General features: G+C 37.7%; 1 protein-coding gene across 2 annotated transcripts in view; it reads left to right on the forward strand.

The window, feature by feature from the left end:
- The first annotated feature begins 596 nt into the window (after positions 1-596).
- Positions 597-20,698, forward strand: part of MGA (MAX dimerization protein MGA) — a 209,433-nt gene continuing 189,331 nt past the window's right edge. The window contains exon 1 of one of the 2 annotated variants that reach the window (XM_036923773.2): positions 597-682. The gene's annotated coding sequence lies outside the window, so the exon portion shown is untranslated. Of the gene's footprint in view, positions 683-885; positions 976-20,698 lie in introns of those variants that run through there. The other variant, XM_036923774.2, reaches the window with a different exon arrangement.

Raw genomic sequence — 20,698 nt, forward strand, 5'->3', positions numbered from 1 at the left:
GATGTAAAACCACCTTTTCTCAGCGTCAGCAGGCGGTGTTTTTCTTGATTCAAATATACCATAGTGGATTAGGTTTAACCAGAAAATGTAATAGGACCACCTCTCTGGCCCTTTTAAAATGCCTCCTGCTCCTCCTATCACCACCTTCTCCCATAATAGCAGTAAACTTACCAAGAATGGTTTGGTCTTCCATCCCAAAAGAAATTCTAAGTATTATTTCCACTCCCTGGTGGGGTTTGTAGTAAATTGTATTTAAATTAGCATTCTTTTCCACTGACATTGAAAAGCTGATATAGTAGGCAAATACCTTTGCTTTTTTTTTTTTCAATACTCACAAAAGCACTCAGCAGGCACTTACTAAATGCATGCTCCATGAAGAAAGGTTAAGCGGTTTCCCCGAGACCACACAGATCGCACAAGTGGGGGAAGGAGGACTGAAAGTGCATGTTATATTCAGTCACTCCCATATTCACCCGAACCGCCTCATTCCCAGCCCAAGGACCGAACTTTCAAGGGACGTGAAAGGAACACCCGGGAGGTGAGAGCCAGGAAATCAGGAGAAGTGCCTTTCCCGGCATGCTCCGCAGCACAGTGTGGGGCGCCAGACGTATCCCGGCGTGCATCGGGGAGCGCCCAAGGGCGATGGTTCTCGGCTTCTGGAGGGGCACGCGAAGTTAAACCGGTAGGTGTGAGGTTACTTAGTTTTGTGACCCCATTTTCTCGCTTCCCATATATGAATGTATAACCCCATAACGGCAGAAAAAGAGATCCTCTAACTCCTTCCCTTTCCGCGTGCGAATGACTTTCGGCGCCGCTTCGAGCACAGTGCCAGGTGATTAGAGGCTAGGGGCGGGCCTGAGATGAGCACGTGACCCAGCCTGGCAGCCAATGACTAACCAGGTGGTCCAGCAGCGCGAGGATTCCCGGACCCGTGAGCGGAGCTGCGCGTGGGCCCGCTCCTGTCGGCTCTGGCAGGTACGCGCAGGCGCCTTGGCTGCCACGCGCCCCGTCCGTACCCACGCGCCCAGTGGCGTGTACTTGGCGCGAGGCTTTAAGAGTCTGGGTGTTTTTGTGAGTAGGGGGAAGGAGAGGGTGGCGGGGGCGATGGCGTCACGTGGACGCCACAGCCAATCGCAGTCCGAGGCGCACCCACAGCTTTCCCCGGCGTCCCGGGGTGCGACGTGTGCAGTGAGGTTCAGCTCAATCGTAACGGTCTGAGCGCTCTTTCGAAGCGCGTGTGCGGCCCGTAAAATCTGACCGCGGGTTTTCGTGGCGTCCTGCTCCGCTGTGAGCGCGGACAAGCTCTCAGCAAAATGGCTGCTGGAAAGAGTCGCCTAGCAGGGGGAGCGCTGGGGCCGCGTGAAGGTCACATGATGAGGTTGGCAGCGCGTGCTGCTGGCGCGGGGCAGGGGGAGGGTGGGGGGATGGGCGTGGCCAGTCACGTGCCTTCGACTGAGTTGTTCAGGGGTTTTCAAGCGCCTTTACTGCGACCAGGTGGTCTGCTTTAACTCCTCCCACCTTGAAGTGTGGCTGTCGTCGGGAGCTGTATGGTGTGGTGGAATGGGCCATGGTTAGGGAATTCGGAGACCTGACATCTCGGCCCTTGGCCGCTCATGTGATTAGCAAGTCATGTTGCCATTCTTGGCCTCCATTTCTCATTTATATTTTAGCTCAGTGTAGATTTTTTTTAAGGCCTTCATATGGTCTGTAACCTCTATTTAATTCCAATGTCATGCAGATAGAAAAAGAATTAACAATGAACAAATAAACTATTATGAGACAAGCCTGTACCCCCACAAGAAAAAAACCCCCCAACAATCCAGCTCCCCCATCATTACAGTGATGAGGGAACCCTGGTGGAGGTAATTTGTTATAATGTCCCTGGGCATATCTGGCCGTATTTATCAATAGTATTTATACTCTGTACTTGACCACTGTCTCATTTAAAAAGTATTCTGCCGTTTAGACGTCTAATCCCTATGTGTTTCCTGGAAAGAAATCAAAAGATTAGTAGTAGTGTCATAACCATGTAGATAGGGAAATAGAAATGGAAGGAACTTGCTGATGCCCCATAAGGCTGACTGGAAGGACCTAGAAGGCATCTTCTCCATATTGGTGGGCCAGTCTTCGTAAAATTGCAGAGGCTTCTTGCCACCAACCTTTCATGTTTTTCATGGTTCTGTGCTTCCCAGCTCCAGCTTTTCATTTTACAAAGGGTGAAGGCCTTAGTGAAATGAAGCAGGGATAAATAAAATATTTTTCATATCACCGCTTATGTGTTGTGCCACCCTTCATTGTGTCTTAGCCTTTGAATTTTGTGGGAGCTCAATCTGGAAAACATTTATTGAGCGATTTATAATAATAATACCATTTTTGAACAATATAATAATAGTTAACATCTTTCTAGCATAGTATTGTGTCTTAACTCATTTAGTGCTCATAACAAACCTATGAGAGTAAGTACTGTTATCTCCATTTTACCTGTGAGGGAAATAGCCACACAGAGGTCAGTCATATGGCCGATAGTTTTACATAATTCTAACTGGAATTCCTTTTGAAATCATGAAATGATTTTTAGTTCATGTGGAAGAGTGAACCATAAAGTAGGAACAGTTTTGAAAGAGAAAAGTGATGGCACTTGTACTAGTGACTATACAAATAAAACTATGATAAAACAATAAGTAGTAACTCTGGAATAGAGCAGTGAAACAAGATAATAAGTCTAGAAATATATAAGACTACTTAGCATTTCATATTAGTTGAGAATTTTAAAATTGTATTGGAACAATTGCCCAACCATTTGGAAAAAATAAGTAAAATGGGAATCTACCTTAAAATGTAAATATAACTAAATCCAGGTGAATTAAATATTTAAATGTAAAATATGAAGTCAGAAAATTACTACTTTAAAGAAATGGGTAAACAGTTTTCCAATCTCGAAATAGGATGAGCTGTTCTAAGCATAACTGCAAAGGGAGTATGCGTAAAGGCAAAGATTGATAGAATTATTGCACAAACAACCTCTGGTTGGCAAAAAACACCATGAAGTTAAAAGACATATTTATTAATTATTCACTTGACATATTTATCAAATGCTTACTATGTGCCAGGCAGTTTTTCAGGTGTTGGGGATCCAGTGATAAGGAAAGCTAGGCAAACTTGGAAAAAATATTTGCACCAACCTTAATATCTGATAGATGGACTAAAGACATGAATAACTAGATCATAGAAAAATAACCAGGAAAGACAAAATATACATTGTTTCTCATTTAAAAACAAAATGTCTTCCCCATTCTGGTAGATTGGCATATATGTAATAAAATGTTAGTACCTGGTATTGCATAGGAGTGGGGAAATTGGCACACTGATATACTGCTGTTGGTGGATATTTACATATGCCTTTTCTGGAGGGCATTTTGGCCATATTTATTGAAAGCATTAAAAATCTGTGTGTCCTTTGACTTAGCAGCTCTGTTAAGGCACCAGTTGGTAAATTTGCAAAGTTGTTTATTAAGAGTTGTTTATGTAGTGTTTTTTATGATAGCAAAAGCCTGGAAAAGCTTAAATAATAGGGAATTGGTAAATAAATATGGTACCTTCATAGAGGATAATACCTTGTAGCTAGTAGACATGATAAAGATTTCTACTGACATGGAAACCATGTGTGTGTGTATATATACTTTTTTAAAGTGTAAAAAGTAAAAAATTATGTGTGGTATGATCATGTTTTTATAGAAATATACCTATATGTGTCCATTTACATAGAAGTCTAAACTGGTATACATGAAACATAAACAGTGAATTTTTTTGAGTGGTAGGATTTTTGGGTGAATTTAATAACAAAAAAAAAATTTTTTTAGAACAGTTTTAAATTTATAGAAAAACTGCAAAATTGTATAGTTTCCATATACTCAACACTCAGTTTTCCCTATTAACATCTTATGTTAATATGGTATATCTGGTATAATAAATGAACCAGTAAGTATTGATACATTATTATTAATAATTTAACTTCATAGTTTAATCAGAGTTCTTTAGTTTTTATCTTATGTCCTTCTCCTACTCCAGGATCCCATCTGGGATACCACAGTTTTTTTTTTTCTTTATATGTACTAATGCTTTATGGGAGGTGGGAGGTGGGGTTGAAATTCCAGGGAAGAAGGTCTGAAGGAAAAAAGGAAGTGAAGTAGGGAAAAAGTGAAAACAAACATAAGCGATGTGTCACTGACATGGCCACAGGTTCATTGCAAGCAAAACTAGTTGCTTGATTTTCCAGGGCATCTCCAGAGTTCATATGAAGTTACTGCCTCTCAGAACCATCCATTGCACAGCCACAGTGCTTTTATGAATTATATTTCCTTAGGATCCTCTTGGCTGTGATCATTTCTCAGACTTGCCTTGTTTTTGATGACTTTTGACAGTTTTGAGGACTACTGTTCAGGTGTTCTGTAGCATGTTCCTCAATTGGGGTTTGACATTTTTCACGTGATTAGATGGGATTAGAGTTTATACTGTCAGCAACATGACTTGTCACTCTTGATGTTGACCTTGATCACCGGCCTGTGAATTTGGTTTATAAATATTTGCTTTTCTATAGTTTCTGTTTTTCTTTTTTATAATTTGTGTTACTTACAATATAAAAAGTAAATATTATAATTTGGGTGTGTCTGTTCATCTTTATCAATAGCATTTATAATGAGCAGTACATTGACAAACCTGATAATATAGAAAGATAATGGAAGTTAAAGTCAAAGAAAAATAACTGGCCAAGTTGCTGGAAGGGCTAACTATAGAAAGGAATTAAAAGTGTTAGTAGCTTATACCTTGTTTTAACAGTCTTTTTTTTTTTTTTTTTTTTTTATTGAAGGGTAGTTGACAACAGCATTGCATTACATTAGTTTCAGGTGTACAACACAGCGACTCAACATTTATATACATGATATTTCTAGGTACCAGGTATCACCATACCAAGTTGTTACAATATCTTGACTATATTCCTTATGCTATACATTACATCCCGGTTACTTATTTATTTTACAATTGGAAGTGTGTTTATATATATATATATATATATATATATATATATATATATAGTGAGGGCATCTCTCATATTTATTGATCAAATAGTTGTTAACCACAACAAATCTCTGTATAGGGGGGTCAATACTCAATGCACAATCATTAATCCACCCCAAGCCCAATTTTCGTCAGTCTCCAATCTTCTGATGCATAACGAACAAATTCTTACATGGAGTACAAATTCTTACATAGTGAATAAGTTACATGGTGAACAGTGCAAGGGCAGTCATCACAGAAGCTTTCGGTTTTGTTAATGCATTATGAACTATACACAGTCAGTTCAAATATGAATATTCATTTGATTTTTAAACCTGATTTATATGTGGATACCACATTTCTCTATTATTATTATTTTTAATAAAATGCTGAAGTGGTAGGTAGATACGAGATAAAGGTAGAGAACAGAGTTTAGTGTTGTAAGAGAGCAAATGTAGATGATCAGGTGTGTGCCTGTAGACTATGTGTTAATCTGAGCTAGATGAGGGCAATAAACATCCATGTATGCAGAAGATTTCTCTCAGAACATGAGGGGGGAGGTTCTAAGCCTCACCTCTGCTGCTCCCCATTTTCTCACCAGATGGCCCCCTGATTTTAACAGTCTTTAAACCGTTTTAGAACTCCGTTCTAGGAAGAACAGCCTGGTAATCATGAAGTAGATCTAAATTCAAAGGTGGAGAAGGAATCATTCAATTGTGTGTAATAGAATGAATATATGAATAAGATAAATTAGGCCAATTAGATAAATTGATTCATTCAACAACAAATAATGAGCCCTATTTTATGCCAGGTATTATACTAGTTTAGGTCTTGAGCAGTGAATAAGACAAAGTCCCTGTTCTCAAGGAATTTATATATTGATAGACAATAGGTAATAAATGATGTGATTTCAGATATTGTCAAAGTGTGTAAAGAAAACATTACAAGAGGATTGAGAGTGGTGGTGATGGGTTTGGTGGTTCTTGTAGATTGCCAGGCAAGACTTCTCCGAGGTATTATTTGAGCATAAAGAGCCCTGTACTCTTGCTTGTGTATGTCCTCTGTTTGCCTGGCTAGGGAGCAAGCCGTGTTAACATGTGGAGCATTTCAAACTGGGCGTACTATAGCAGAGACTTAGGTGAGAATCAGTTTGGGATTTTCAAAGAAATGCAGGAAGGCTAGTGTGTTAAGAGTTTGGAGATTGCTGGAGTATTTATTGGTGGTGGTGGTGGTGGGGAACAGTGGGAGGAAATGATACAGAGAAGTTGATGCATTTCAGATATCAGATAGTGTAGAGGCTTGTAGACCAGAAAGTCTTTGAATTTTGTTCTAAGTGTGGTGGGATCCATTGGACAGTTTTATGAAGGAAAATGATACGATCTAATTTATATTTAAATAAAAGTTTGCTTGTAGAGGTGAGAGAGAGGGGCATTAGGAGATGGTTCAGGAAATTTTTGGAATGGTATGATCAAGTGTGGTGGCTTGGATCAGGGAGGCACTGACAGAGACAGTGAGAAAGGGTTGGATTCAAGGTATATATTGAAGATAGAACCATTCAATTTGCCAGTAGGTTAGTTGTGGGAGGTGAGTGATAGAGAGTAATTAAGGATGAGTCTGAGGTTTTTAGCTCGAACATCTAGTGCCATGTACAGAGGTGGAAAATTGGAAGGACCTAGTCTGGATTTAAAACGAAGAGTTTGTGTATCTTGTGTTGGAGATGCTTTTCCAGGAACAACCATTGAATAGGCAGTTGACTGTTCACATTTGGAGCCCAGAGTCAAAACATCAGGTCTATTAATATACATTTGGGATGTTTGTCAATACGTAGATGATGTTTAAAAACATGGGTCTGTGAGATCGGCCAGGAAGGAGAGAAGAGGGCCATTGACTGAGCCCTGAGGCTCAGTTGAAAGTGTAGACAGAGCAATAGTTAACATCTAGATCTTTTCTATTTGCACTGGCACGGTATTTACTGAGCAAGGTCTGTATCGTGTAATGTTAATGTCTTTGAGATTATTGTAACCTAGTTTCTTCCTATTAATATGAACTTTAATAGGTTCACACGTTAAGAATGAGAATTAATGTGTAATTCTTCAGGTTTTTGTCACAGTCCTACCTTAAGATCTCCACTTTGTGTCCATTACCTAGAGGAATAAACTCCAATTTCATAGCTTAGTGTACCAGGCTTGTTTTTGTCTAATGCTACCCCGCCTCTCCTCTTAATCTTGTCTTTTCTTTGTGGTTCCTGCTATGCCCAATGTACTCTTGCTTGTGTATTGTCCTATATTTGCCTGGTATACTCTTTCTCCCTCTGTCTCCCTTCCTGCTCCTCTCTACGCAGTCTTAAATAAGTGTAGTTTAAATTTGCCATGTAATGTCCCTGAATTTCTGTAGTTGATTCCTCACTGCATGGTACTTCCTCAGCTCTGTTGTTTATACTTTATAATTCATAGCAGAATACAAAACCAGTTGATAGTTTGGCTGGCTTTTTAATTCATTTGTTTCCCCAGTAGTTGGCATGTGGTGGGTGCTCTATCATAATGCTTTGAAAAAGTTTAGAAGTTTTATTTTGGCAAAAGAGAGTAAATAATTAAAACAAGATTGTACAATACACAATCATATGGACTATTAGCTGAGTTTTTTTTTTTTTGGTAATGAGGTTTTTGGTTTTAATGATACTCATTGTGGTGGAATTCAGCCAGTACAAGGTTTAATGAAATGATGTCAGTTAGGAGTCTTATTAGTTCAGAGGCACTTTAGGAATGTTTTAATCTCTAGGGCTGAATAATGCTTATTCTTTGGAGGCAAGCTATTATAATAGATGCTTCCTTCACTTTCCCACTTTTCTACCCACCTTCTCAGTAGTCAAGAATTCTATTTTAACATTACACGTGTACTTTGAGCTCTTTGCTGGAGAAGCAACCTAACGTAATAAATCCAGTAGAATCAGCAAGTACTCGCCACAGGAATGTCCTTTAAACTGCTGCGCAGAGGGAGGCTTAATAGTGTGAATTGTAGGTGTGAGGGTTTCAGTGTGTGAGCTCAAAGTAGGGTTAATTATTTTGTCATCCAATTGTAAGCATGTATTGAGCACCTACCATATATGGTGCTGTATGAGATGCGGTGGGGGACACAAAAAAGAAATAAAATACATGGTTCTCTGCACATGAATCCCTGACATTTTAGTCAAGTAACTGAAGCATAACATTAAATAATTTAATCTTAACAAGCAATGTATCAGTGAGTACAAAGTACTTGTGGTATAAATCAAGGCCTTTACATTTCTTAAGTCCATAGTTATATTCTCAGAGTTATAGAGTCTTATCTTACATCAGTTTTCAACATTTTGACTAGACATGCAAGCTCTGCATTTTTTTCTCTCCTTTAACATTTCTAGTTTCTGTAAGATATTGCTGATCTGACTCTCTGATGTGATGAAAGCCCTATATAGGAAGAGAGTGCCCTACCACTACCTTGCATTCATACATTGTATTAGTTCATGTCTGTAAAGCAAATTCGTAATTTGAAAAGGTAGAATGTCATTTATCCTTTGTAAGTGTGACAGAGGCATACTTTTATAGCTTTATGTGTAGGTTTTCCTAGATACCTTTTCACTTCCTGACTAAGGGTGAGAGAAGAGTATAGAACCTAGAGCAAATTTTGTGTGTTTGTGTGTGTATGAATATGAGTTTAAAAATATGTATTTTTGTATTACAAAAGCAGTTTTCTCATTTGAGAAGATATGAAAAACAGGCACAAAGAAGGAAATAAAAAATTCGAATATGCCAGCTACCATTGTTAACCTTACTCATATGCTTCTAGGCTTCTTTTATTTTTTTTTAAGTGGCAAATTAGTTTTTAGTAAATAAAATGAATAGCTCAGATACATTCGCAAGCAAGTGGATGATTGTCTTTCCATAAGGTAGATCTGATCAGATTACTCTCAATAAAATTCTTTAGTGGCTTTTCATGGTTATTGGAGTTAAGTTGAGACAAGTTCAGATTTCTTAGCACACAAAGCCCATTTACCTTATTGTTTATCTCATTTGCAATATCTTTGTTTTACCCATACTACATGTACTACTTCCAGACCAGGGGTTGGCAAACTTTTCTGTAAAGGGCCAAATAGTAAATATTTTAAGCTTTGTGAGCGTTACTGTTTGTCATGACATACTCAACTCTTCTGTAATACTGTGAAAGCAACCGTAGACAATACGTTAACAAATGATCATGGCTGTGTTTCAGAGAAACTTTATTTATGGACACTGAAATTTGAATTTCATGTAATTTTTACATGTCAAAATTTTATTGTTTTAACTTTTTTTCCAACAATTAAAAATGTAAAAGCCATTGTTAGCTAGTGGGCTGTGCAAAAATAGATGGCAGGACATGGTCTATGGAGCTCTAGTTTGCTGATCCCTGCTCTGGAGGCACTTGCTGTGCCTCTGCCTGTATTCAATTCCCCTTCCCACCATTTCTTTTTGCCTGGTATGATTGTCTTTTTCAAAACTCATCTTAGATGTCATAGTCTCAGGGAAGTTAGAATTTGTTTTAGATCTTTTTCTGGTGATGAAAGTGTTCTATTCAAACCTCTATCATTGTTCTTATATGACTGTACTTTTTAAAATAGTAAAATGTGTATAATATAAAATGTGTCATTTTACCTATTTCTCAGGGTACAGTTCTTTGGCACTAAATATATTCACACTGTTGTGCAACCATCACAACCATCATTTGAATCTGAAACTCTGTACTGGCTTACCATTCTTCCTTCCCCATCCTCTGGCAACCACCATATACCTTCTGTCTGTATGAATTTGACTACTCTAGGAACTTCATGTAAGCAGAATCACGCAAAATATTTGTCATTTTGTAACTGGTTTATTTCACTTAGCCTAATGTCTTCTTCAAGGTTCATTGTTGTAGCATGTGACATAAAAAGACATTAGAATTTAGCATAAAAAGACAATTAGAATTTCCTTTCTTTTAAAGGCTGACTAATATTTCATTGTATATATATGCCACATTTTTTGTTTAGTCATTCATCTATTGATGAACATTTCATTTGCTTCCACCTTTTGGCTATTGTGAATAGTGCTGCTATGAACATGGTGTACAAACATCTCTCTGAGTCTCTGCTTTCAATTAATTTGAGTGTCTATATAAAAGTAGAATTTCTGTATCATGGTAATTTTATGTTTAATTTTTTGAGGAACTGTAGTGGCTATGCTATGATGACTGAGTTCTTTAAAATAAACAACTTTTTTGGCAATAATTTGAGATTTATAGGAAAGTTGCAAAGATTGTACAGTTTCCATATACCCTCAGCTAGTTTCCCAGATGTTAACATCTTATATCACCATGGTACATTTGTCAAACCTAAGAGACTAACATTGGTCCATCACTATTAAGTAAACTCCAGACTTTATTTGGATTTCATTAGTCTTTCCACTAATGTCTTTCTTCTGTGGGATCTGGTTGAGGATACCACATAGTCTATATAGTTTTTGTTTCCCTAGTGCTTAGTACAGAGCATGGTACATAATAAGGTCACAGTAATGTTTTTGAATGAATTAACCATCTTTTAATTTTTCTCTCCTCTTTTGGGAAATGTTCATTAACCCTCTTTTAGATTTACTTAACTGATTTACTTTCCCTTATATTCTCTCTTTCCTCGTCCTCCACTGTCCGTTTCTAAGGACCAGTATGATTCTTTTTTTCACTAACTTTTTTAAAGGAAAAGTAAGCATGGTATATGTGGCAAAGACCCCTGTCTACTCAAGTCTACTTTCTCCTTCTTTGGGCATGTAACTGTCCCCCAGTTTCCTTTGTAGTTTGATTAGACCACATGGCTTAAGTTGTCTCTAGTGGAGTATGAGTGGAAGTGGGCTGGATCTCCTTCTTGTGTTGTTCCTTTGTCTGCCTCTCTTGGCAGGCAACGTTTGGGACAACCTCAGGAGCTTTGTACTCAAAATGGCAGAACTCCTGTCAGCCTGAGTCCTAAAATGAATGTAAGAGAACCAGCTTAATTAATGATGTGAATATTCACCTACCAGGCTAATATTCTGAAATCTGTGTAGCCTAGCCTACCCTTTCTATACTATATGCTCAGCTTTGAGTAGGACTTATGTGAACCTGGAGTATTTATCTAACTAGAATTATAAATTTACATTGGGAAGACTGGGGGATGGCAAATATGCACATGAATGGAGATGTAAGAGGAAGGAGAGCTAAATTCTCATCTTCTATAGTGGTAAGTTAATAATGTCTAGAACTAGAGAAAAGGAAAAAAAGAAAAAAGAAAAAGCATATAGTGATGTAGAGATATATACAAAAAGATTCAGCCACTAAAGTTGAAAATTTTGCTCCTGGGAATTGAGAGACTGTTGGGGTGGAGGACCATTGTTTTTTATAATAAGCCTTTGTATTTATTCAACTCAGTCGCTGTTCATGGATGACTTTGATAAAAACAGAAGCTGAAAGATATCTGGTAAAGAACAACAACAAAAATCCAGTCAAATTCTTGTTTTCCATTACAAAAGCCAGAAAAGTTGGTCAGTCACTTTTTGCTAAATATATCTGGTGATAGGGAGCTTACCATTTTTTGAGGAAACTTTGTTTTATTGTTGGGTAGTTTTAGAGGTCAAAAGGTTATTCCTTGTACTGACATGAAGTCTTCCATTCAGAAACTTCCATTCTAGGACCCGCTAGAACATATGGAATAGTCTATTCTTGTTTCCATGACAGGCTTCACATGACCCTTTAAATTATCTTCATGATCCACCCCCCACATCTTAAAGTTTTTAGACAATCATAATGAAAATCATCTTTGATTTTGAGACTCATTAATCTGTCTAATTCCTTGTGGACTGTTTGGTGGCTCATGACTGTTGTTTGGCTGTCCATTTGTTGGTTCTGCTGCAGTTGGCAGTGTTGCACAAGCCTCTGTGGCCTGGTGGCCTTAATCTGCAGCTGGTGTTCCTGGGTAAGGTTGTCTCAAGAGCTGACCTCAGCGGTGCCTTTGTAGTAACAGTTTTGCCCTCATAACTGCCCTTGGCCTATAAGCTTCTCCTGATACCACTGAAGTTCACATTAAGTTCCCATAAAGGTTAGCTTCATGCTTTTATTTTCTTACAGTCTAAACTTCCAAGGAATTTGAGAAAAGTTCTTCTGGGGTTGGTAGTGCGTATAAGCATGCCAGAGGATTCCTTCCTTGCCAGTAGTCAACCAGGATTCCTGAATAAAGCCCAGGTACCTCTGCTTTCTCACCTCAACAAGAATTATCTTTCTCCCTGAGGTTTTGCCTGGAGTGATTGGATGGATATGGCCTGTTTCCTTCTTATTTAAGTCTGTTAGTCCTAATGTTCTGGATTCCTACTATCAGTTTTAAAGTCTTCCTGCAGACCCAATAGCTCACTGCCTACATGCCTAAATTTGTCATGCCCACCTTGGTCCTTTATTGAACTTACAGCAAAGGCTGGACATGACATATGTTGAAGGATAGATGAATATTAAATAAATTGTGGTATGTATTAAAAGTGAAAAATAGAAATTAAGGGCTGTGTAGTAACTTAGAAGTTACGTTCTCAAAATGTAAAATGAAGAGAACTCAAATTAGAAAGATCCTACTTTAAATTGTGAAAGATTAAAAATACATTAAAAAATACATATACATGCATATGGAAATTCAGAGGAATAAAATGTTACAGTAAGATTGTAGGTATCTGAAATGACATTATTTAGGTTTATTTATTTTTTGTGTTCCCCACTAATTATAGTAAGCTCCAAGAGGTCAGGGATTTTGTCTCTCCTAGAATAGTACATGGCCTATAGTGGTTTTTCAATAAATATTTGTTGATTGTTTAATGAATTGAATGTGGAAATTTCTTTTTGATGGCTTTAATGTTTAATGTTATAGTAATGCTTATTAAAATTAAAACAAAACCAAAAATTAAAAATAAAATTCCCAATGATTTCAACCTTTAGTCCATCCTAGTTTTTGCATGTTTTCATCACCCTTAACTGACTTTCTCTGGTCCTCTTAAAAGATGGAGCCCCAGACAGGATATGGTTGTCCAGACTTAGGCAAGTCAGCCCAGCATATAAAGGAATTATTTACTCTGAGGATCTGGATACTTCAACTCCATAGTAGAGTTCTTTGCAGCCACTGTTGGCTTATATTGAATTTACTTTGTTGGTATTTAAAAGTGCAGTTTTGCTAACACATTATAACACTTTCTAAATCTTTTCCTAATACTGTTTACCTGAGGATATAACAGAACTAGCTAGCTTGCCTTTCATGTATTTTTGTTTTCCCTTTCTGCTTTCATTGGAAGTGCTAATAAGTAACAGAACATTCAAAAGATGGGCAGCCAGAGAATAATAGAAGCAAAACCTCTGGAAAGTGTACACATTTTATATTTAGTCTCCAAATAATTAATGATTACACATTTTCTAGATGTTTTCTTCAGAATTCCTGAAATGTCAGGAGGTATTTCAATAAAAACCAGAAACTGATCTCTTGACTTTGTCTTCAAATAGTATTGCAAACCTTTTTTTCCAGGAAAATGTGTCATTAAAATCTTACCCTTATTTTCCAACACCATATCCAAACTTACTGGCCCTCCAGTTTTCATGGCTGTCATTGGCTCTTATATTCATAGGCCAGGGGCTGGCAAATTTTTTCTGTAAAGGACCAGATAGTAAATATTTTAGGCTTTGTGGGCTAGAGGGTCTTTGCTTCAGTAACCCGACTGTGCTGTTGTATTGCAAAATCAGTCATAGAGAATACATAGATGAGTGGACAAAGCTGTGTTTCCAGTAAAACTTTACAAAACCAGACATCAGGCCTAGTAGTTTGAGGACCCCTATCATAGACCCACTACCTTCACAATCCATGAAAGGTAGACTAATAGAACTCTAGATTGGAATCAGTTTTCCTTAAGGACTTTTTAAATGGTTTGCTTCTAGTTTCCAGTGTTCCTTTTGAGAAGTCCCTTGCTATTCTGATTTTTTGATCCTTTGTTTAAATCAATCTTTATTTTTTTCTCTCAATCTCTGGAGGCTTCTCCTGGTTCCCACTACTTCCTGTGTGCCTCTTACAAGTTACTTAAATTCTTATCACTTTTCTTTATTAGTACAGTGGGGTTGATGATACCTACTTTAGGCATGTTGTGAGGTTGATGAGGTAACTAAAGTGCTGAGCGCAATAACGCGTGGCATATAGCAATCACTTAGTACATAGTTTTTGCTTTTATCATCCACATCATCATCATATTGCAAACTGAACTGTCTTTTTCAGTGTTTTTGATAGTTCGTAACTACCTTTTAGAACTGTGGGTTCCTATGGTTTGGAGTTGATTACATAGACAAAATCTGGGATAGCTTGAAGTGACACTAGAGGGCTTTTGGGTTGAGGAGTGGGAATGGGCTAGTCCCATAGTCCTGAGCCTGATAACAGGTTGGAGTCAGATAAGGATTTGGTCCAAAATTGCATTCAATTAGTTTGGAAGGAGAGGTCAGAGTTCATGTGTATCTTCCTCCACCCATGTGACCTCTTACCAGGATTATGCATGTTAGTGTTAATCTTAGTGTTTTCCAAGCTGTTAACTGTATTTATATTTTCAAAATGAAAGCTTTTCAGCACTGCGTGTTACTTTTCAGTTCTTTTAAAGTGTTATAACTGCTTTTTTATTTTACATAGTGCTAGTTCTTGCAAACAGCATTTTATATTGCCACTAAGAATTTAAGGTAATTAGATCAATAGTGGTATCCAATATTGTGCCATTTGAAATAACAGATTTGAAAAGAGCAGATTTTTCCGGATTGAAATATTTTTATGCAGAAGCATATACTTTATTTCCTCAAATTATCCTTAATTTTTGTTTTTTGAGGACACTTCCTTCTGAGTGGCATGCTAGTAAAGATGTAGACAGAAACAGACCCTCTGTGTCATCTTTATGGGAAATAGGGAATCAAATAAGTCAATTATTGTTTGTTTAAATGTTTTTATTTTTGCTGAGCCTAAGCTTATGAGATACACTTGCCTTACGCCAAAACCTGAACCTTAAATTTACTTTGTTGTTCTACTAATGTTTGGTTCAACAGGATGAAAAATTCCCTCCCACTTCTGGAAAAATAGCCACCTTTTAAGGGGTGGATGCTTACTTAAATGCCAGACATTGTATTAATCACTGTTATCTAATTTAATCTCCTATATGTGGTCTCTTCCTCCTGACCTTGTTCTCTTATAGCATACTTTTATTTTATTCTATTTTTTTTAGATTTTCTTATAGCATACTTTTAATGTAACAGCCAGAGAGATGCTGTTAAATCAGAGGTGCTGTTAAAATGCTGTTAAAGGCAGGTTGTATCATGCTCAGAGTCCTCTAATGGCTCCCTGTGTCTGGCAAAATAAATGTTAGAATATTTACAATAGCCTTTAAGGTTCTATGTGATCTGATGCTCTCATTTTTCTCTGCCCTCATCTTTTACCACTTCCCCCCAACTCTCTGCTTCAGCACTTTAGCCTCCTTGCTTTTTTTTAATCATGCCCTTTTCATTTCTGATTTCTTGTCTGCAACACTGCATGTCTTGTTTCATTTCATGTCTTGATCCAAATTTTGCTTTTTCTGTATCCCTCTTCTCTGCTTTATATTTTCCTGTAGCACTTACCACTAAAAAGCATATCATATGATATATTTAATTATTTCTCTTGTTTGATGTTTCCCTTACTAAAATTTAAGTACAACAGGGCAGAGATTTTTGTCTTGTTCACAGTTTTCTCTGCATCAGTTTAGAACAGTGCTAGTGCACGGAGTAAGTGCTCACAAAATGTTTGCTGAGTGAATAAATAAATTGCCACAATAATATGATGTAGACACTGTTAATGCCTTCAGTCGGCAAATGAAGAAACTGAAGTGCAGAGAGGTTAAATAATTCGCATGTGGTCATATAGGTCTTAACCGTCTTGCTGAATGGCTTTATTTCCTGTTATATTTCACCATGCCTTCTGTTCAGTTGCAGGACACTATTTTTTTTTGTGTGAATATCATACACACATTCAAGCTTCTGCGCCTTTGCTCATGTTGTTTCCTCAGTGGGAGAGTTATTCTCCTTTCCTTCTCTTTACTGAGGTACAACTTTATTTGCAGAAGAAATGGTGATTTAGAGGAGAGTCAAGGGTATAAAGGTTGTTTGGAGAGGTGGAGGGATGAATATTGTGAACTAAGATTATGTAGTGGGAAATGGATGTGTGTGCAGGGAACCAGTTTGGGTAGAATGAGGTTTTGTTTAGAGGTATGATAGATGATAGTTAGAGAAGGAAAGGGTTATGGCCCCACTACTGGGAGCTTTGAGCTTCGGACTAAGGAGCTGGTGTTTTTATCTTACTGCCCCTTAAAAGTTTTTGAGCAGAAGAGTGATAATACAGAACGCTGTTTTAAAAAATGATTTTGCTGTGGTGATGAGAATGGCTTGGAGTGGGAAGAGGCTAAAATTAGGGAGAATGCTTAGGAAATTATAGTGAAATAGTCCTGAAGTGAGGCAATAAGGGCTGAGTTGGAGAAGTGAGAATGGAAATTAAAGCATGGAGATGAGATACTTAAAATATGATTTGTAAAATCCATACTCCTTACTCTGGTCTACAACATGCTACATGATTTGACCTTTGCCTATCTCTGTACCCTTATCTTCTGTCACTTTTTCTCTCATTGTCTATGCTCTAGCCACACTGGCTGTTTCTTTTCTTTGAGTGGGCTGTTTGTCTTGACTTTAATGCCTTTGCATTTACCTTCTCTTTGCCTGGAATGTTCTCCAAGTCTGGTTCCTTCCCGTCATTCAGTTCTCAGTTTAAATTACCTCTTCGGTCTTCCCTGATTAAAGCAAACTCCCTTTTGCTTCATTCTTTTTTGCTATCGTCATAGTATACAATCATTACTGGTTTAAAAAAATATGTTTGCCTGTTACTGCCCCTTAGAATGTTTATTTTATAAGAGAGGGGACTTTGTTATTTTCACTGCTGTGTTCTTGTGCTTAGAAAGGTACCTAGCACTTACTGGGTTTGAAATAGGACTTGAATTGAAGGAGTCCTCATAGTCCAAGCTTTTCAGCTTGGATATCTGTAGCGTATATCTGTATGGTTTATTGAAGTAGAAAAGAGTGGAGGGAATTTGCTATATGAGGGGAAGATGGAGGCTGAGATGGTGGCAAGACATCCAGATGGTGATGTCCATTATGCAATGAGAGATGTGTGACTGCATTTTTCAAAAATGGTTAAGGCTGGCACTATGATTTTTTTTAACTATAGTGTAACATACATACAGAAAAGTAAACATATCATAAATACACAGCTTGATGAATTTTTACAAAATGGGTATACCCTTGATTCACCACCTGGATCAAGAAAGATCCAGAACTCTTGAGGCCTCTGATGATGATCTATCATCTTTTTTTTAAAATTTTGCTATCATTAATCTAGAATTACATGAAAGACATTATGTTTAAAAGGCTCCCCCCTTCACCAAGTCCACCCCCTATACCCCTTCACAGTCACTATCCATCAGCATAGTAAGATGCTGGAAAAATCACTATTTGTCTTCTCTGTGTTGCACAGCCTTCCCCATGCCCCCCCCCACTATACATGCTAATCATAATGCCCCCTTTCTTTTTCCCCGCCCTTATCCCTCCCTTCCCACCCATCCTCCCCAGTCCCTTTCCCTTTGGTAACTGTTAGTCCATTCTTGGGTTCTGTGATTCTGCTGCTGTTTTGTTCCTTCAGTTTTCCTTTGTTCTTATACTCCACATATGAGTGAAATCATTTGGTACTTGTCTTTCTCTGCCTGGCTTATTTCACTGAGCATAATACCCTCTAGCTCCATCCATGTTGTTTTGAATGGTACGATCTGTTTTTTTCTTATGGCTGAGTAATATTCCATTGTGTATATGTACCACATCTTCTTTATCCATTCATCTACTGATGGACACTTAGGTTGCTTCCGTATCTTGGCTATTGTAAATAGTGCAGCGATAAACATAGGGGTGCATCTGTCTTTTTCAAACTGGAGTGCTGCATTCTTAGGGTAAATTCCTAGAAGTGGAATTCCTGGGTCAAATGGTATTTCTATTTTGAGCATTCTGCGGAACCTCCATTCTGCTTTCCACAATGGTTGAACTAATTTACATTCCCACCAGCAGTGTAGGAGGGTTCCCCTTTCTCCACAACCTTGCCAACATTTGTTGTTGTTTGTCTTTTGGATGGTGGCCATCCCAACTGGTGTGAGGTGATATCTCATTGTGGTTTTAATTTGCATTTCTCTGATAATTAGCGATGTGGAGCATCTTTTCATGTGCCTGTTGGCCATCTGGATTTCTTCTTTAGAGAACTGTCTATTCAGCTCCTCTGCCCATTTTTTAATTGGATTATTTGCTTTTTGTTTGTTGAGGTGCGTGAGCTCTTTATATATTTTGGATGTCAACCCTTTATTGGATCTGTCATTTATGAATATATTCTCCTATACTGTAGGGTACCTTTTTGTTCTACTGATGGTGTCCTTTGCTGTACAGAAGCTTTTCAGCTTGATATAGTCCCACTTGTTCATTTTTGCTTTTGTTTTCCTTGCCCGGGAAGACAGGTTCATGAAAAGGTCGCTAATGTTTATGTCCAAGAGATTTTTGCCTATGTTTTTTTCTAGGAGTTTTATGGTTTCATGACTTACATTCAGGTCTTTGATCCATTTTGAGTTTACTTTTGTGTATGGGGTTAGACAGTGATACAGTTTCATTCTCTTGCATGTAGCTGTCCAGTTTTCCCAGCACCATCTGTTGAAGAGACTGTCATTTCCCCATGGTATGTCCATGGCTCCTTTGTCAAATATTGACTGACTGTGTATGTTTGGGTTGATATCTGGAGTCTCTAATCTGTTCCACTGGTCTGTGGCTCTGTTCTTGTGCCAGTACCAAATTGTCTTGATTACTATGGCTTTGTAGTAGAGCTTAAAGTTGGGGAGTGAGATCTCCCCCACTTTATTCTTCCTTCTCAGGATTGCTTTCGCTATTTGGGGTCTTTCGTGTTTCCATATGAATTTTTGAACTATTTGTTCCAGTTCGTTGAAGAATGTTGTTGGTAATTTGAAAGGGATTGCATCAAATCTGTATATTGCTTTCGGCAGGATGGCCATTTTGACGATATTAATTCTTCCTAGCCAAGAACATGGGATGAGTTTCCATTTGTTAGTGACCTCTTTAATTTCTCTTAAGAGTGTATATAGTTTTCAGGGTATAGGTCTTTCACTTCTTTGGTTAGGTTTATTCCTAGGTATTTTATTCTTTCTGATGCAGTTGTGAATGGAATTGTTTGCCTGATTTCTCTTTCTATTAGTTCATTGTTAGTGTATGGGAAAGCCACAAATTTCTGTGTGTTAATTTTGTATCCTGGAACTTTGCTGTATTCCGATATCAGTTCTAGTAGTTTTGGAGTGGAGTGTTTAGGGTTTTTTATGTACAATATCATGTCATCTGCAAATAGTGACAGTTCAACTTCTTCTTTACCAATCTGCATTCCTTGTGTTTCTTTGTTTTGTCCAATTGCTGTGGCTAGGACCTCCAGTATTATGTTAAATAACAGTGGAGAGAGTGGGCATCCCTGTCTTGTTTCCTATCTCAGGAAAAGCTTTCAGCTTCTCGCTGTTCAGTATGATGTTGGCTGTGGGTTTATCATATATGGCCTTTATTATGTTGAGATACTTGCCCTCTATACCCATTTTGTTGAGAGTTTTTATCATGAATGTATGTTGAATTTTGTCAAATGCTTTTTCAGCATCTATGGAGATGATCATGTGGTTTTTGTCCTTCCTTTGGGGTATGTGGTGGATGATGTTGATGGATTTTCGAATGTTGTACCATCCTTGCATCCCTGGGATGAATCCCACTTGGTCATGGTGTATGATCCTTTTGATGTATTTTTGAATTTGGTTTGCTAATATTTTGTTGAGTATTTTTGCATCTACGTTCATCAGGGATATTGGTCTGTAGTTTTCTTTTTTGGTGGGGTCTTTGCCTGGTTTTGGTATTAGAGTGATGTTGGCTTCATGGAATGAGTTTGGGAGTATTCCCTCTTCTTCTATTTTTTGGAAAACTTTAAGGAGAATGGGTATTATATCTTCTCTGTATGTCTGATAAAATTCCGAGGTATATGCATCTGGCCTGGGGGTTTTTGTTCTTGGGTAATTTTTTATTACTGCTTCAATTTCTTTGCTCGTAATTGGTTTGTTTAACTTTTGTGTTTCTTCCTTGGTCAGTCTCAGAAGGTTGTATTTTTCTAGGAAGTTGTCTATTTCTTCTAGGTTTTCCAGCTTGTTAGCATATAGGTTTTCATAGTATTCTCTAATAATTCTTTGTATTTCTTTGGGGTCCATTGTGATTTTTCCTTTCTTGTTTCTGATTCTGTTGATCTGTGTTGATTCTCTTTTTCTCTTAATAAGTTTGGTTAGAGGCTTATCTATTTTGTTTATTTTCTCAAAGAACCAGCTCTTGGTTTCATTTATTTTTTTCTAGTGTTTTATTCTTCTCAATGTTGTTTATTTCTTCTCTGATCTTTATTATGTCCCACCTTCTGCTGACCTTAGGCCTCATTTGTTCTTCTTTT

The sequence above is a fragment of the Manis pentadactyla genome, chromosome 11 (genome assembly GCF_030020395.1).
Source record: "Manis pentadactyla isolate mManPen7 chromosome 11, mManPen7.hap1, whole genome shotgun sequence".
NCBI classification, from domain to species: Eukaryota; Metazoa; Chordata; class Mammalia; order Pholidota; family Manidae; genus Manis; species Manis pentadactyla.